The sequence below is a fragment of the Schistocerca cancellata genome, chromosome 6 (genome assembly GCF_023864275.1).
Source record: "Schistocerca cancellata isolate TAMUIC-IGC-003103 chromosome 6, iqSchCanc2.1, whole genome shotgun sequence".
NCBI classification, from domain to species: domain Eukaryota; kingdom Metazoa; phylum Arthropoda; class Insecta; order Orthoptera; family Acrididae; genus Schistocerca; species Schistocerca cancellata.
This window is the reverse complement of record NC_064631.1, coordinates 38,698,031-38,717,101: the sequence shown is the minus strand read 5'-3', so window position 1 is coordinate 38,717,101 and position 19,071 is coordinate 38,698,031. Positions and strand designations below refer to the sequence as shown.

The following is a 19,071-nucleotide window of genomic DNA, read 5'->3' as shown; positions in this document are numbered from 1 at the left end:
CAAGAAACACAAACAAAGAAAAAAATAAGACGTATGGGTCACAACTCACCCATGATTAAATTTCAAATTTATCTTTTTTAAAAAAATCAGATGTCCAATACATTACACAGTGGAAATTTTAAGTAAACAACTTATACTCTGTAATAATATAATACACATATGTGGATTAAAAACATATAATCTGATGAAATGTTTCCTACAAATTCAGACAATGAAAAAAAATAATAAAGATCAAATATTTTGTGAAATCTTTTGTCTGAAAGTAAGAAATAAAACAGATTAGAGAACATTTGATGTGTTTGTGATAGATGCTCAAAATCATGTAATTATCCAGAAAAGTAAGTGTGCCACACCGCCTTATCTTTCCTGATATTCAAAGGATTCTGTATTGAAGCACTTTTGAGACTGAAAAACTACTGGAATTTTATACACCTTTAGGCACAAATGATAGAAATATGTCAAGGCCACACAATAACAGACTGCACGATCTTCATAATCCACCTGACAAACATCCTTTAGTATTCTTTAAAACTCAAAGCTTGTAAGTCAAAAATTGAACTTTAAATTGGCACCTTGTTTGATGCACATGATTTCAAGCATCATTCAAAGGTGTGTCAAATCTTTTGCTAGTCTATATCATTTTTCACTTTTAGACAAAGGGTTCACAAAACATTTGAATTTTTTTGTCAACTCTATTTTTATTTTCACATTTTGTTCAGAAAGCATGAAATACAATATATTTAAGTATCAATTGGTAGTCTATTTTTCTTAAGAGTGTTTAGACCAAGAGAAAGCAGAGAAGTTTCATTTCATTCTGTGGTTTGATTTTTATTTTATTTTTTTAACATAAAAGAAAAAATCCACAATTTCTAATGTGATGAGAATTGTAATTCTGATAACTTCTTTAGCTTTTGAGTTGACTGACTTTAATGTTCAGTGTTGTTATGTCAAAGAGCAGTTTGATCATAGTTGTAGGAAATCCTTCCATTGTAAAGTGCTGCTCTGTGTCAAAGGTGGGTGTCTCTCAGATGCCTGGTGAAGTGAAGTGAAGTAATGGAACAAATGACCTTTGTCACTATCATCCAAAATGAAAAAAGAAAAGTTAAAGTTCAAAATCAGCTCAACATTACATATACTTGATCAGTAATGAATATTCACCTTCCCAAGTAGACCACACCTGAAGGCGAAGTAAGCCCTTGCAGCTTGTGAGCAGTTATTGCCCAGTTCAATGCCAAAGGCAGCTGATATCACTGGATTTCTGTGTTGAGTTTGCCATCATAATTTAAAGTTGTCAGCTGAATACCATGAAGATGTTTATCATAGTTGAAAATGTTGAGAAGATCATTGAAGTGAATGAGAAATTCCAGTGGTTGCTGACTTTTATGAAACTGATCTTGGTGCATCCAATGGATATCAACAATTTCAGCCAATGCACAGATGAGATCAGCATTAACTGAAATGTTTACCCCCAATATAACTTGAGCACCTACTGCAATATTGATTTCATCAGAAAATCCATCATTTGTGTTTTGTTAATAATGTGTTTTCAACACTGGCTTTCCAGCATCCTCTGACATTTCAGAGTATGCATTGATTGCACAAACTTTATAAACTTTTGCAGCCAGTTCTGCAAGCCTCAGCTGATTTCAGGCAATGCACTGTGCATTTGTTGGATGGACATGAAGCAACTGCTTCACATTTTCTGATCTCAAATCGATTTCTGATATACACTGAGCAAAATTTAAAAACTTACCACTTTTTGAAACCCTGAAACGGTCTCCCACTGTGATGCATTAGTTTGAAATACAGCCAAAAGATTCCAACAATCTTCCTGTGTAGTGGTGCAAAAGTGCAGTGCCCTGCGATATCACCCGGGGATTGGCGATGCTTCGAACAGCAAACACATGTGAAAAAAAAGCTATACCTCAGAAGTTCATGTGCGGTGTAAGATGGGATAATTTCACCAAATTCTGCCCAACACCATGACCAATGTGTCACACAATAAGGTGGTCAGCGAACCCGTTCTTGTCCACATTTCACCCCCCCCCCCTTTTTTTTTTGCTGCCTCTGTGATAGAGGTCTGAACTGTGACACACACCTATGGCAGGCAACACTATCTGTGGCATGTTGAGGGGGTTGCCTGCCTTCAGATGCTAGAGCGGCCATGAGGCACCAGTTAGCTGAATTGACAACTGACATATATTTTTAATGAGCTCAACAAAGGTTCATGGATGGCTGCAAGGATGTCGCCAAACTGGGAGGTCTTAGAGACCCTTTGTTGCTTTATCCGTGCACATGTCAATGTTGCACCCATGCAAGATCATGCCACAGGAAAGTGTGAAGCAGGAGGGGTGAAAAAGCATAAACACTCTTTGCTGTTTAGGATCCACTACAATCCACAGGTGTCAGATCATGTTCAATGGGGTTGTAGCCCCACAATGTCCTTAGAGTAGAGTTGAATCATCTAGGAGTTACAGCAGTTTTGTATGTTGTCAAGAACATTGCCCCGCTGCTCGTCACACTGCGAACTGTCATTTTCAATCGCAAAATGTGTGGGAATTAATGCCCGAAGGGAAGGGATGTTTTCATTGATGCTGTTTATGTCACATGCTAAAGGCCTTTTGTGTAAATTCTGAACAATTGTGTGTCTGAAATGTTTTCCTCTGCCAAAAAAACCATGTGTTTTCAACACTGGGTGTTGTGGTTCTGGTCTCCCTCAGACAAGCATCATAAGAAGGAGTGGAACATAGGTAGGAGGAGGGTGTGGTGAACTTCCCATCATGTGACATGTCCATAATGGTGTTGGGCAGAACTGCAGTGAAGTTTGATGCCAATATGACATGATTAACTCACCTGATACCTAACATGAACTTCTGAGCTGTGGCCCTTTTATCTCTTGTAGAAGTCATCCACATCATCTAAAGAAAAGTTGCCTTTGTGAAGTCAATTAAGCAATTCAATGCAGACATTTTGTTGCTGTCAGATACTCTTGTGGAGCTCTGTGATACTAAAGAGGTGCCACAGATTAAAAATATCCTCATAAGGTGTTGGCTGCTTGAAAATTCATTAAATGAGAATAGACTGCAATCAATACAAAGTTTAAATTACTGAATTGACCATTTGACCATCCTTTGGTTTCTCTGAGTAACGTGCTGATCACAAAAGACAAGTACAGCATCAGCCTTGCTTTATGCAATTTGTATCAATTTGCACATTTCTCTGAGCACAAAGCATTTTCCAGTTCCAGCACTTCCAGAAATGAATAAATGTAGATGTGGAATATCTGCACAATAAATGACTGCCTTGATTTGGCATTTTACATGGTTGTAGACTTATTTCTGTCCTACTGTGTTCTTCAACTGTTGGTATGAATTTGGCTGGAATGTTGCAGTCAAAGCCCACATCAAAGTTAAGCTCTGTCACACCAGTAAATTTGCTCAAATCAGACCTCAAGTCACAATCTTTGTCTTGCAATACACTATGAGCTTCAAGAGGATCCAGTATCTCATGACTCCAATTATCAAGTTCTTCTATGCCTGCATCCAGTGTTGACTGCACAAAACCTCTTTTTGCATCGAGTGCTTCCTGAGTGTTCCAAAAAAGTGTGCCACCTGTTGCTACAGGAAAGAGCTTCTCTATCTGGAAAGAGACAGCACAAAAGAGCCAGTTTGTAGCATTGGTCCTCAGCACATTTATCAATCCTTGTAAGCTGTATTCTAACACTGCTGAGACCTTTCCTTCAATATTTTCATTTTGCCATGTAAAAGTGTGATTTTGGCACTCTCATTGTCATTCAAGACATTAATCTCATCATCACTGGGTTCTGTTTCATGGGATTTATGACTGGTCCATGTCTTGCTGCAAACTCTGTGAGGCAAATTTTCTCCAAGTTTTTGGTCTCTTCTGTATATTTTGAAAATATTTGAGCCCAAAGGGCTTTCATCTAACAAATGAAGCAGCCTTGTCCTTTCTTCTTTGTGAAAAGAGTACAAAAATAGACACTCTCTACTCAAAAGACATGACTTGAGATTGCAAAACATCACAACTGCTTCTTATTTTGATGTCGCTCAGTTGCTGAGAATGTTGCATGACATCAAAGTAGGAGCTGCCTTTTTGTCTCCCCCTTGGTGCAGAGCTGCTTCTACTACCGGTCAAATATATTTGCTGATTGTGTCTTTCTCAGCTTTGGCAATAATTTCAAAATATAAACAGCAATACCAATGTCCATATTGGTTTGCCATAGCTTGAGAATGTCAGGATTATAGTAATTAACCACTGACTCCCCTGCTTCTCATTTATGATTGACATATCATGCATTCTTTTTTCCTCCATTTTCTGAACTTTTCTTTTCTTGCAGCATTCAGGAGGTAAATCAAATCTGCAGAGTTTATTCCCTTTTCTGAAAGTCCTCCGATAACTATGTATCTGATAATTCTGTACCAGTTGATGCAACTGTTCAGCATCATGCTTTGCAAGCTGCAATGCATTACCTGCTCAATATATGTGGTTCAAAATTACATTGTATGAGTGCTTGGAAAAAGCAATGACAAAAACAGCATGTCACATGAACAGGAAATTTGTCTAATATTGCCATCATTTCATCCAATGTCAGACTATCATGTGTTTTGTCACGTCAGTGCCATCCAGAACCAACAAATTGCTCATAATTTCAGGCCAGAAAAGGTATTAGAGCTGAGAATGAGGAACCAGGAAGGAGGTCCTCACTGGTTGACCATTCTGATCAGTTCACTTGACACACTTCTCGAGTAACTTGCAACCAACTGCATACTCTTGAAATCCAAGCTCAGATCTGTTAGCTTAATCACATTTGATAGCCCATATCCTGGAATGCCGATTATGCTCAACATACTGATATTTATATTAATGTGTTCCTCCTCAACACCTCCATGATTTTAAAAAAACATCCGCTGAAACAGAACCTTTTATCGCTGCCCACAACATGCTGCTGGAAATACTGCTTTATCCCTATTCTGAGTTCTTCTGTTAACTCATTTCTAACAATTGGATAAAAATGCCAGAGTGCATAGTCTTCCAAATAATTTTGACATAATTGATCACAAGTTTTTCCATTTCACATCATATGATTAACTGTCTGTGTTTTCTTTTTCTTTGAACACTTCTCCTGGAATTCTTTCCAGCAGAGTCTGCAGCAACATCTCCTTAAACTTCAACAGGAATGACATGTATGGAGATGAGAAAAATTATTTGATTTTAATCTTTGGACTTGGGAAGTTCTACTCAAGATACCTGAGTACAGTTTCCACCAAGTCATGAAAGACGATTGTAGCTGCTCAAGAAGATGTTGAGTGGTAACCAGCACAAGTTCAACCATGTGAGTCAATGTAGTGATGCATGTTGTGACTGCTATGCAAAACCAATTGACCAGTGATTATTAGTCACTAAAATGTTCATGACTAATAGTAGCCCATCCATTATTTGCACCTCGGTTTTGACACAAACCAGTGATGATCACTCTCAAATCCTGCTCTAGTACTTCAATGCTGTGGAAGCAGTTGGTTGACATTTATTCTCCACTGCAAAAAGGACAGAACAGCCCAAACAAATGTTGTGATTCTGATTTCACTAATCATCTCATTTGCCGTATTGTGACCCAACTGGTTCCACTTATTTCTGTAAATGGCACATATGTTGAACAAAATAGCATCAAAATCACGCTTTTGCCATGTCATGGTTGGCTGCAAGCCTGCTGCACAAAGAGCAACAGCTGCAGCCTCTGTGCATTAATGCCTCAAGTATTGCCGCATGGGTGGAAGCTTGGACATAAGGTGTAGCTGTCTCTTTTCTCCTACTCTCTCAAAATGCAGTCCCTAATGCAGTTTTCATTGGCTTTAGCAACATCTTTGAAGGCAAAATTTTTTGGACATGCAAATCACATGCAGAATTAATCAGTTGTTTAATACTGACAGGACTGTCATTGGCATACAGATTGTGTACTTCTTAAGGTAATTAAAAGCAACTTGCATGATTTGGGGACAAATGTCAAACTTCTGCTCATTAATTGACAACAACTCTTGTGTGATCATGATAATGCTACCATCCATAAGGCTGTTTGGCAGCTGCTCGAATACTTCCTCCACAATTTGTGGGAAGTGATACATGATCCCTTTTTCCTTTGTTTGTTTGAATTAATTCATGATACTTTTGGATGATGATAAATGCATGGAAAAACACAAGAAGACAGTTTTCTGTGAATAACAAGTCAGTGAAGACATATGGCACTTCTTCCAATTTCATTTTGTTGCACTTTGCTTGCAAAGGAATGTGACGACCAATCAGTGACTGATAGCATCTTGTGCATAATTTCCCATCATTGTCGACATACATATTGTTATCCACCAGCAGCTTACAAATTCTACTGTCAGCTGCACACCATTCCAAAAAATGTGAAACATTTGGTAATTGCAAACATAGCAAGACTGGGCTGGGAAAGTGTTGATATCTGTCACGAATTTTCTCAATACTCTTTCAGGTAATTCCACTCTCCTGGGCAATATTTTCTGTTTTTAGTCCTTCTCATATGCTTTTCTGCCTTCAGTGTTGTTCGTAGACTTTCCATATTCACCACATCCTTTGGCAGTCAACCATGTTTGCACACCTCATGTGACGCTTGAGACATTTTGTAGTAGAGTCAGCGTAAGAAGATCCTTGACAGTAAGCACTTCTGCTGCCAGGTTTCAACTATGAAACACTAGGAGCTGCAGGAGAAACAAGCTTCATCTACAGAGCTGCAACAACACTGAGGCCTTACCATAGAGACAAAAAAATCACCTTAGCACCTCATGTTCTTTATATGTCCTGAATTCAGTACTTGATTTGAAGGAGCCCATTTTGACAGTAAAGTATCACACCAATGCAACTTTTTATTCCAGAAACAGCTAGAATTTGAAGAGATGAACTTTTTGACAACTCATTTATGTCTGTAGCAGTAACTGTTCATGAAATATTTCGATATTCTCTCAAATCTCTAATTAAGTTTTTCTTAATTATCCTGATTTGTTTCAAACAATTAAAGCATTTTTTTTTTTTCAAAATTGCACCCACACTGTTCAGTTTCCCACTATGTTTGGCTTCAAATCACTATTTAATTTTTCCTTAATTATCTAATTACTTCCAAGCTTTTAAACCCTTTTTTTGTACAACTCAACTCTCAATTTCACACCCCATTTGTCCACTTCCCACTCTTTGTTTGGCTATAATAATTCAGACAAGAATCCATAGTGTGATTTTCCCGCAAATCACTTGTTAAATTTTTCCTAATTATACAGTTTACTTTCAAGCACTTAAAAATTGTTCCTGAGAAACTGGACCTGAAACTAGTCAATTTGATATCCTATTTGTCTATTTCTCATACTTTGGTAGGCAATAAAAATTTTCTCTCAAATCACTAATTAAGTTTTTCATAATTACTCATTACAGCAAATAAATCCTATTTTATAAAACTAGACATCACAGTAGTCAATTTGGTACCCCATTAGCCCATTTCTCATTCTTCATTTAGCTATGAAAATTTGGACAAAAGACCTTTGTAATTTATGGGGAGTCCTCTTTCTGTTACGCTCAGATATTTGATCAATTAAAAATAGCAAACTTGGCAAACAAATCAAGATAATTTTATTACTTGGTTAATAACCAAGAAGCTTTTATCAGTAAATTTGCTTAGAAAAATTGGTTTATCATAGACGAAAAGTGAAGTCCATTTCTAAGTTTACACAATCTTCACTATTTAACTGAAAAAGAAGTTACTGAATGTCCGAAAGTCATTACATAGAAACACTTATGCTGCATTTTAATTATGTTTTAGGAAGTTTATCATCATCTTACAACTCCATGTGCCTTCACACAGTGAAACAAATGTCAGTATTACATGATAATCTGCTTACCTTAACAAGATAATTTCTGCCATTCATGAGTAACCCCATTATAATAATTTGTGTAAATGTTGGTAACATTTCTAATACAATACAATATTACAGGCTGCCATCAAGATCTAGATTTCCCGTGATTTCTCTAAATTGCTTAAGGCAAATGGCAGGATGGTTCTCTGAAAAGGCACTGCCCACCTCCTTCCCCGTACTTCTCTTACCTGATCTTGTTTTCTGCCTTTCATGACTTCACTGTCAGTGGGACATTAAAATGTAGCCTATGTTGGTATTTATCATGATCAACAGATTACAAAAATTAAAGACATAAAGATTTGCATATAAGTTTGCTTCTCTCTGTGGTTGAAGATCAACACTTGTTGTTTCAACAGCATAAACTGAAATACAGTGAATTTACTGAACTCATTATTGAACAGACATTGTCACATGTATACAAAAAAACAGAAAATCTATCATGTACCCATATAATTTCATCATAGCCGCAGACACCCTTCTCTAGCATGGTTGACTCTATCTGTCCTGTTTGGAAAAAATATACTTTGCTTCAATAATATCAGACATTATACAAGATGTGATCAAAAAGTAATGTGAATTTCTTAATTTCGTGGGCATTATACATCCTTTCTTCATTTTGTTTTCTATCTTGTTGATACACTGTTCCTGATATATGTTTGCTTTTTCAGCTGCTTTGAATATTTAGTTTACTGTTGACAGTGGAAAAGCTTATAAATGTTTTTAGAGTGCTTGGTGGATTTTTACTTTCAAAAAAGATGGATCAAAGAAACTGCATTAAATTTTGTTTGAAAAATGGAGTAAAGTGCAGCACCGCATTTGAAATATTGAATGTGGCTTTTGGCAAATCTGCTATGAGTAAGACAAGAATCAAACAATGGAAAATCCAGGATGGAATGTAACAATATTGTGTAAGTAAGACAAGAGTTTACAAGTGGTACAAACATTTCAAAGAGGGTTGAGAAGATGTTGAAGAAAATGGCCACCTTGGATGCTTTAGCACATTGATTACTGATGACAATGTGGAAAAAGTAAAGGAATTTGTGCTGTAAGAGCACCAAATCACCATCAAAGAGGTTGTTGTTGATGTCAGCACAGCCTTTGGCTCATGCGAAGCATTTTCGGGATGTTTTGGGCATGTAACATGTTGGAGCAAAGTCTGTTCCAAAGTTGTTGAATTTCAACCAAAAATGATGTTGTGTAGACACTGCTCACAACTTGCTGAATGAAGTTGACAATGATACAGAACTTCTAAAGCAGATTATGACAGGTGATGAAACATGAGTATACAGGTATGACATCGAGACTAAGGCCGAATCTTCCCAACAGAAACTGCCTGAAGAGCCAAGACCAAAAGAAATTCAACAAGTTTGATCGCATGTGAAGATTCTTCTCACTTTTTTTTTTCTTCAGTTACAATGGGATACTGCATCACAAGTTCCTGTCTTGTGGTTTTACAGTCAATATGGAATACTATCTGGAAGTTTATGTGCTGTTTGTGTGAAGCAATCTAAAGAAATTGACCAGAATTGTGGCAAAACCACTTGTGAAAATTGCATCACACCTCAATGCTTACTCATGGTTGTTTGGGGGGGGAGGGACGTTATGTTGCCTCAGCCACCATATTTGCCAGACATAGCTCCTGCAACTTCTTTCTATTTCTGAGGCTGAAGAGAACCACAAAAGGACATCGTTGTGCCACTACTGATGAGATAAAAACAGAATCACTGAAGGAGCTGCACTGGCACAAGTGTATTATATCTGAAAGGGATTACTTTGAAGGGGAGAATGTTGATGAATAAATAAATATTCTTTAAAGAAAGCAAATATTCCTGTTACATTTTGATCACACCTCGTACTTCCAGAGTACTACTCTAAATTTTATTTAGCAATAACCATGAACTCTCTTGGCTTTCCACTGGTTCACAGTGCACTTAATTGAGCCAATGCACCCTACTTTCCTACAGTACTCCATGCAGGCAGTTGCTGGAGATTTTTCTACAAAGGAAATGTTTACACTGGATAAAATGGGGTGCATGGTACATCTTAAATTTCCCCTCTATGGAAAACAGTACAGGAACCTACTGTTCAGTCATGTGGACCACCCATTTACACAGTAGTGCCCACCAGCAGATAACTCTCAAATTCTTTCAGAATGGTAGGAGGAGCAGCCCTTGGACATCAGGGTGCTCCTGTAAGCTCCAAGGTCACCTGATAACTCTCCTATTTAGCACATCGCTGACATGATCTAGCAAAGTTTGCTGATCACAAGTGTGTACCTTTGATAAAATTGTTATAAAATTAATAAAAGTATTTAATTTGTGAAAGTGAGTAAAGTCCTGTCTAACGGAAAAAATCAATCACAAAGTTGAAAAAATATTTCACTTATTTATTTAATGCTGTTTACAGCGAGGACATTTTTCAAGAAATTTAGACAAAAGAAAACAATGGTGTGCAAAAGAGAACCATAAATTTCATGAAAGAAACACAGGGCATCAGATAGGCACTTAATTTAGGAAATGATTAATGCAGCTCAGATATCAAAGTAATTTTTGTATTACAACACATTTGCAGAATATGCAGATCTGCTCTCAACAGATGCCACACCCAAAATGTGCCTCTTGTTGTGCAACACCTTACACATTAAATGGTCATATTTTGTCATACAATATCTTATACAATATCCAGTATTTGAAGTTGTTACACAAGTGTTTACTGCACCAAAAAGTATAAATCAATAATGTTAAACATAATGTCTGGGAACAAAGCCACTGGTTGTTAAAACTGATTAGAATAGTACAAACCACAATATATTTTATATTTGGTAACCTGTTTTGGTTATATAATCACTTTAGGGCAGTTTAATAACCATGATGAGAGGGTCAATGTTGACACCATTGATGATTAATGCCTTCTATTAGGTGTCAGTCAATTGTGGAAAGCCAATAACAAGACTGGTCTGAAGATGGTTATATACCAAAAACCAGCTATCAAATGATAAATTATTGTAACATGGACATTTTTAATTAGTTTTAAAAGTAATAAGAATAACTTTCACACAGACAAGTTACCCCTGCTGATAGTTCAGAGTCCTGTACTGTCATATAAGACTTCTTACCCAGTTACCAGCATATATGGGTTATTAGATTAGTTATTAAAAGTGACAAAAACTGTAAATTTTTATCATTAGATTATTAACATTCATACTGCTACACTTCTGCCCTTTAATATTTTGCAGTCTTCAGATTTGCAATCAGCCATTGGTAGTGAGAAATTTGTTATCACTATGTAGCTGGTAGCACACAATTTCTCAGCAAACTCTGTGTGTCATTAACTACTCACTCTATAAGTTATCAGATTACTGGTATTGTGGGATGTTAAGTTCCCAATCTTACCTTACCTTACTGAACGTACATCACAAAGTAAAAGTTTCTATAAATCGGAATACTGAAGAAGAGCAGTTCACTGTGGTCTTGATTTATTTTCTGTCAGTTTTAATGCAAATTTACAGCACTGAATGCTGCTTGGTGGAGCACATTAGAGGGCCAGATACTGAATAATTATATCTGATACATATCGGGAAGGAATATATTCAGTAAACATAGAGGCCATCAACTATAGCTTAAAGAAGACTTGGAAATTCTGGCCATACTATAGCCAGGCATTATCTAGCAGTAATCTTGCACTAGGAATGAGTTAAAGAAGAAATTTGGTCCCATTCTCCTCAGCTTCTTTCATATAGTCATTGTTATTAGTTAAGATTCTCAATTTACTGCAACAGATATCATTAATAATATCCAATGGCTCATCAAACCTATTTGTCCCTTGAGCAGCGTGTTTGGTGCTCCAAAATGTAGGTTCTGTGGCCATGGCAAACTGTATGCAGTTAACTGGAACTGATCCAAACCAACACCTCATGATACTTTAAAATTCATTGTTAGTGTTAATACATTCTTAATACACCCACTCTAGTATGAAACATTGTTTGTTCAGTGCCACGTTCCAGCATATGCTTCAAACCATTGATCAGTATGAACAGGCAGCTTGGTAATTTTGGGTGCCATAAAAAATCATCACTGAAGATACTCTCAACAGCAACCAGTACCTATAGCAGTTGCAGACATTCAAGTCCTGTTTTTCACTTACCACATTCATGCCATTATATCACTTTCTACTGGATGTAAAAATATTTTTTGAGCACAGCAAATATTTTTCTTCCATAAACAACACATCTGCAAGATCACGCTAGTGGCAAGTTCAGTTTGCAGCTAAGTCATCAGTGTCTCTAATAGTTTGTACCGATGAGCTGTAGATATGGATGAAGCAAATACTGGAAGGTAGAATTTCTATAATATACAGAGAAAAATAAAATTATATTGACAAACTTCAAGAGGCTGCGGAGGAAATCTAAAGGAACAAATTGAAGATAAGGATCCAAATCCAGAAACACCATCCACAATGAAGTTACAGGGATCCACATCAGTTGCTACGCCAGGGTACATACGCAGACAAGATGGGAGAAGGGGAAGGAAAAAAAGAAATTTTCAGATTTTTCTCAGATTTCTCAGTTAAAAAGCACATTTTTTTCATGGATGAAAATATACTTTTTCAAGGGGGAAAATACACTTTTCCATGTTAAGTGACAGTATACTTTCCCTCAGAGCTGTAAAACTTATCAATCATTTGAATGATCAAGGTTTTATACACTGGCGTAGATCTTCCTGGCACTTTAGGAAATGACACACAGCAAAAAAACAACATGTTTTAGAAAGATCTTTGATGCAAAGCAACATGTACACTGCATATTTTCTTATTACCAAAGTGTAAATACGAATTTCATCAAATACAGCACATCATTTCTGAAGCAAAGAAATTGACATTGTGATGTTGTAGTGTTTCGGGACATTTGTGAACATCCCAACACACCATTGGAAAGTTGTCGACAAGAGATGCTCGTGGGTAAGTTGAATAAGGATAGATGTAGTGGGAAAGGGAAACTGTGCTTGTATGCAGTGAATCTGGAGCAGTGGTGGAGCCGGCGAGAAGGAGACCAGTAAAAATGGTGTTGCAACCACTGGTCATCCGGGAGTCATTTGTGCCGTGGTGCAGCAAGTGCCTGAATTTGAGAGACATGGAGTAAATGATACACCAACAAGGGCGTAATGGACACTTGGACAGCGGTAGTTGTTTATCTGGTTTGCTCTCTCAGGTCCTAAAGTACAGATGTAGAGATGTTTCTGAATGTAATCAAGAGGGTGGTATTACCGTAGCAATTGTTTGTTGTGGTTAAAAGAAACAGTGAAAATGTTGGGCAAAATATACCACTGTTTGTGAGAAGTGTGGCTACTTATTTAGTAGCACAGTAGAGAGAACTTGCAGAAGCTCTCCAGAAATCTTCACCACAGTTGGAGCGACAGGGACGTGGCACGGAATGATCCAGACCATCAAACAACTACCGGTACTCTGAGAAGAGAGGATACAGGTAATACTACTTTCATCTGGCGGTGTATTAGGGTCGACAAAATATTGCCCAGTTATATTGGCCCGGGACGCAACTTCCTGCAAGTGCTGTTATAAGACCCACCACAAACCCTACAAAATATACACCAGCAAGAGAAGAGGAAAAAATACACCCCAATGTGCTTTGTCAGCCAATCAAGGCTCATGTCATGTGATCTCACCAGCCAATACAGCAGATATTTAGAGCATAGGGCACATGATATAATAACAACATCACTGTTAAGTAGCAAGAACACACAGATAGGAAAAGTTAATAGTTAAATTAAAGTATAGTCATAAGCAAAGCTAACCTTTTACATGCACACTGGTCCTTTTTTGCATGTGTTACCCTTTACGACATATCAAACACAAATGTGCCAGTAAAATTTGAAATAATGGCAAAAATGACTGGTCTTTTGGGCACAAAATTTTTGTACCTAGCTGGTCCTCAAAGTCTTAAGTTTTGAATGAGAGTCAACTACTCTGTGATTTAATAAATTCATCCCAAATTCTCAACATTACATAATTAATCTTGTGTAAGACGAAATTTACTTTGAAATTAACACTTCTGAAACTACCATTCACAACATTTTCTTGAGACCTGTTAGAAAATGTAAACAACTGTGACATCATGCTGATAGAAAGCAGTTTGTTGTTACAAAGTACCATGTAGTCTCTGTCCAAAGACTTTGAGACATTTTGCTGTCTGCAGATGCACTGCTTTTTATAGTGAATGGCGAACTGTCTTTGCAATTTAAGTTTCATTTTGGTGTTTTCTCTTATTTATGTTTTATTGCTGCAGTAGCAGGATAAAAAAATTCTTTGTTAGAATATCATTTCTCATTAGTCAAAATTTTAAAAAATTAACTGAAAATCAAAACAATAAAAAAATTCCCAGTATTCCATTAAATTCCTGTGTTTTTCCCCTGTTTTCTCCCAGATGAAAAAAGTCCTGGCTTTTTCATGGATTTTCCAGTTGTCCCAGGCTGTATACACACTGCAGCAAATGTTCATTTATACAGTGATGCCATTGTGCTTTGGGGTTTCTACAGTGCCATCATGGCAAGTGTGGACACATTCGACACCATCTATCATCCTGAATGTTGCCTAGCAGCAGGTGTTGGACCCTACAGCTCCGATGTGTTGCAGCATCACATGATGATTACTTCCAGATATGGGTTTCTACCTTAATTTATTTCTCAAGACACCCTCTACAGGTCTCTGAAGTTTGTCAGTATCTTTTTGTTATACCCTGCACATTCAAGTGTGTGTGTGCACGAGTGTGTGTTCCAGCACAGCTCTTGAATGCCTTTGAGCTGTTTCAACCAAAGTTGATACACATATAATTTACATCGGGGAAAAATACTGACAACTAGAACACACCCAGTACTCCTATGGAGAGGCAGTGGGATTATGAGATGGAAGAGTGTCACATCTGAGTATAACTCTGGAACATATAACATATGGCAAAATTTCAGACTGACTTGGTGCTGAGGCGTGCAACTGAGTTCACAATGTTTTTCTCATGGGCAATTTTGTGCTGCTTATTCAAGAGTGGGTTCACCCATAAGTTTATATATTCTTGCACCTGGAGGGAAAACTAAGATGTGAACATAAAGCTTCATGTTGAATTAATATTACAATGAATTTATAAAATATGTTCCTTTGCCATTGGGATATGTAAGTAACCAAGCAACACTGGGTATTCAGCTAAGTTACTAATAAAAACTCATAATGCAGCTCATACTGACTTGAAAAAAAATTTCAAGTGTTATATCATTCTATGTAAGCTAAAAAAATAGCATTTTTTAAAATACTTTTCTTATTTGTTGTAACTGAAATTTAGACAGCCGACTGTTGGAACATCAGGATGGAGAGCAAATGACAAAATGTTACCTATTGTGTGTGTACACAGTATTATAAGAAGAATGTATGATTAAATGTGTAGCTGATTTGAGATTCGGGGCAAGAAATTTAGCACATAGGGCAGTAACAATGGTTCCAACTGTTCGGTTTTATCTCTATGGCAGTGTTCATCACACATCTTTCTGCAAACCATGAGCAGTTGTTTTCAACTGGTGACTGTAGCAACTGCTACACAGTGAGACAACACACAACAGGTAAACACTTATTTTACTGACAGCATAAGTATACCATTAGTCTCACTATTTTAGTAAAAATCTTGTAACACTACACTGTCTGCAAGAAGCCTGGACTCTAAGCATCAGTCAGTTTCTGTACGACCACCTCATGGTAACTTTGTCACCATCATTAGACAGTATGGCTATTGTAACCGTCACTTTGTATGCATGACAGCAATGCTTGGCTGTACTTACCGTGTACCCATGTTACAAATATGAGTTCAAAGGTATACTTTTAATGTAACGTTTCTCGTGTAACGTTTATGCTATCTACCATCATTCATGGCATACGTAGACCTACATGACGATGCTTCTATGTTAGTTTTGCATTATTTGTTTGATGGTTAATGTATATATTTTACAGCTGACATTCCTTTGCATTGGTAACAGCTAACTGACAAAATGTCCTCTTATCTTAGACACTGCTGTGTATACTTTGGTATGTACTGTTCACTAACTTTGTTAAAATATTGAATGGAATTTCTGTCTTGAAATCTTTTGTTTTAATATCTTCCAGATCTGAAGATGATTGGTAATGGTCAAACTAGTTATCAAATTTCCTATATGCAAGCTTGGCTAGTAAAAATTTTTACAAAAAAATCCACATTGAAATAACAGATTGTGTCTCTACACTGACAGGTTCAGGTAAATACATCCAATAACTTCTTGCTCTTTTCTCACAAACAGGTATTTCCAGGATAATAGTGAGACTATAGGAATGATGCAGTAGTTGTTCAGTTACCAAAATGAAGACTCCTTTTTTAAAACTTTTTTGGACAGTCCGACCAACGTTTCCGGACCATTCTTGCATGTATAAGAAAACATAACGGAATATCTTTCCTGAAGCAGTTAAGGTATACTTCACTGTGATGCAGTGACTAATGTTGTTCAAATCAGTTTTTGCTCCTTGTTCTGCAATGGATCTTGATGAGTTATTGAATCATGATACCTGCCGTCTCATCTACTGGTGAGGGAAATATTTTCTTTGCGTGGACAAAAATCTAATTTCATAACTGATACTTTTAACCAAAAGTGTCTCCTTTGAAAGTAATTATATGTACTTTTATAACCATCTTGCACATGCTTACTCTTATAATGAAAGCAAACTGCATGTATATGTGTGTATAACAACAACACATTCTCAGTGGAGTAGTTGTATAAAATTAATTTATTACTGTAAGTATAAGGCTGAACTACCAAACCAAATCTTGTAAAAATGACCATATTAACAGTGGAGGATGCTATGATTGAGTTCTGTAATGATAGCCACTCAAAGACAGCATTTGAGTTTGCTTGTTTTAGAAATCTGATTCTCAATCCAAGAATGACAACAACAAGGGCAACAGCAGTCAGTGATAGACATCTGCACACTGAACTGGCCCAGAACCAGTGATCATTATGTCTCTGTAGTAAAGGGTAAATTAAAAAAAAATGTTGTTTATCAAGGAAAAGGCAATTCACAGTGTGATCAGAAGCAGTCTGAAAAGCTAGTAAGGATGTTGCAAGGTTGTGCTGACAAATATTTGTTAAGAAAAAAATTGATATGTTGTGCTGTTTCTGATTTCATTAGTAATGACATCAGCCAATCAGATTCTTGTGCATGCAAATTCGAGCACTTGCACATGATAACATGTGGTAATTCACAGAAATCTGTGGATGCGTGAATTGCCGCCTTTTCAAATGCTGATTAGCAGGTAAAATGTGCCTATTTTGGCAGTGATAAATTTAACATAGATGAGTAAAAGCAATGTTTGTTCAGTTTGAGGAAACCAAATGAAGAACACATTTGCTTGAATTTGCACTGCAACAATCTGACTGGCTAACTTCAATGCTAATTAAATTGGAAATGGTGCAATGTAACAAACTTTTTTTCTCTTAACAGTTATTCCTCTGCAACACCCTTACAAGCTTTACAGACTGTTTCTCACCACACTGTATATTAAAGTACATCTAATGTGACTGTGGGTTTTTTATTGTTAAAAAATGATTTAATCCATGAAATGGAATAATGCCATACAATTTTAGTTTCCTTAGCAGAATATGATGATTTGCACAACTCAAGGCCTTGGCAAGATCACAGAAAATATCAGCAGGGTAATTTTTGTTGTTCTGTTTTATAGAACTGAGTTTATGAGATCATATATTGCACTTTCAGTAGAGAAGCCTTTGTGAAAGCCAAACTGCAATATTCTTAAAAGATAATTCTCAGAAACAAAGTTCAATATTCTGTTGTGAGTAACCTTCTCAAAAATTTTAGGAAACACCACAAGGAGGGAGATGATCTGTAATCAGAGATCAGTTTTCTAACCTTCATTCTAGTGCATTGGTGTTACCATATTCAGGCTTTCATGAAATACACCTAGATCATCAGTTGGTTACAAAGGTAAGTCAATCAAGGGAAGAGCTACCAAGTGAGCACAAGATTTTAGAACTTTAGCTGGGAAACCATCATAATTAGAAGACTTACTACTTTTTAGTGAGCTAAAGATTTTTGTGAACAGATTTGTTGTCCCTATGTTTTGAACTCAAAAATTTTGCTGTCCATAAAAAAAATTGTTATTCAAATTACATCTCAACTACGTCATGGAGGCTATTCAAGTGACTATGCTTATAAAATCAAGTCATTGTAGGCAGAGGCCGAGCTGATTCAGTGCAGAATTTGGAAAAGAAGTGCCTGTGGCCTGTTTAAGGAAATATCCCAACTCACGCCCGAGATGATTTAAGGACTCAACAGCAAATCTTAACAAAGATAGTATTTTCACCCAATTACTCCTGATTAAGAGTCCATTACCTCAACCACAATGCCAACTCATTCAATTAATCTGATTGTAGTGTGAACCATTTGATGCAAGAGAATTCATAAAATAATTTCTTAGTCAACTAAATTCACAAGCATCTGAATGAAATAACAATTTTTAGGAATAATTTTTGACAATATGTAAAAAATAAAATGAAAAATCAGGTCTTATGTTCCTAGGTAAGATGATCCAGTGGCAAATATGCAACTATATTTTCCGAGACGTATTGTAAGCACAGAAATAAATGAAGATGGCAATGAAAAATCAAATTAGATCACCACTCATCTAATAAGAGGAGACTGAGAAAACAGATAGTCAAATGTTGTTGTGGTCTTGATACAGCTCTCCCTGCTACTCTATCCTGTGAAAGTTTCTTCATCTCCCAGTACCTACTGCAGCCTACATCCTTCTGAATCTGCTTAGTGTATTCATCTCTTGGTCTCCCTCTACGATTTTTGCTGCCCTCCAGTACCAAATTGGTGATCCCTTGATCCCTCAGAACATGTCCTACCAACTGATCCCTTCTTCTAGTCAAGTTGTGCCACAAACTCCTCTTCTCCCCAATTCTGTTCAATACCTCCTCATTAGTTATGTGATCTACCCATCTAATCTTCAGCATTCTTCTGTAGCACCACATTTTGAAAGCTTCTATTCTCTTCTTGTCTAAACTATTTATCATCCATGCTTCACTTCCATACA

General features: G+C 36.7%; 1 protein-coding gene across 1 annotated transcript in view; it reads right to left on the bottom strand.

The window, feature by feature from the left end:
• The window catches only part of LOC126191195 (sodium channel protein 60E-like), a 339,817-nt gene that overhangs the window by 63,882 nt on the left and 256,864 nt on the right, over positions 1-19,071 (bottom strand). The window lies entirely within an intron of this gene.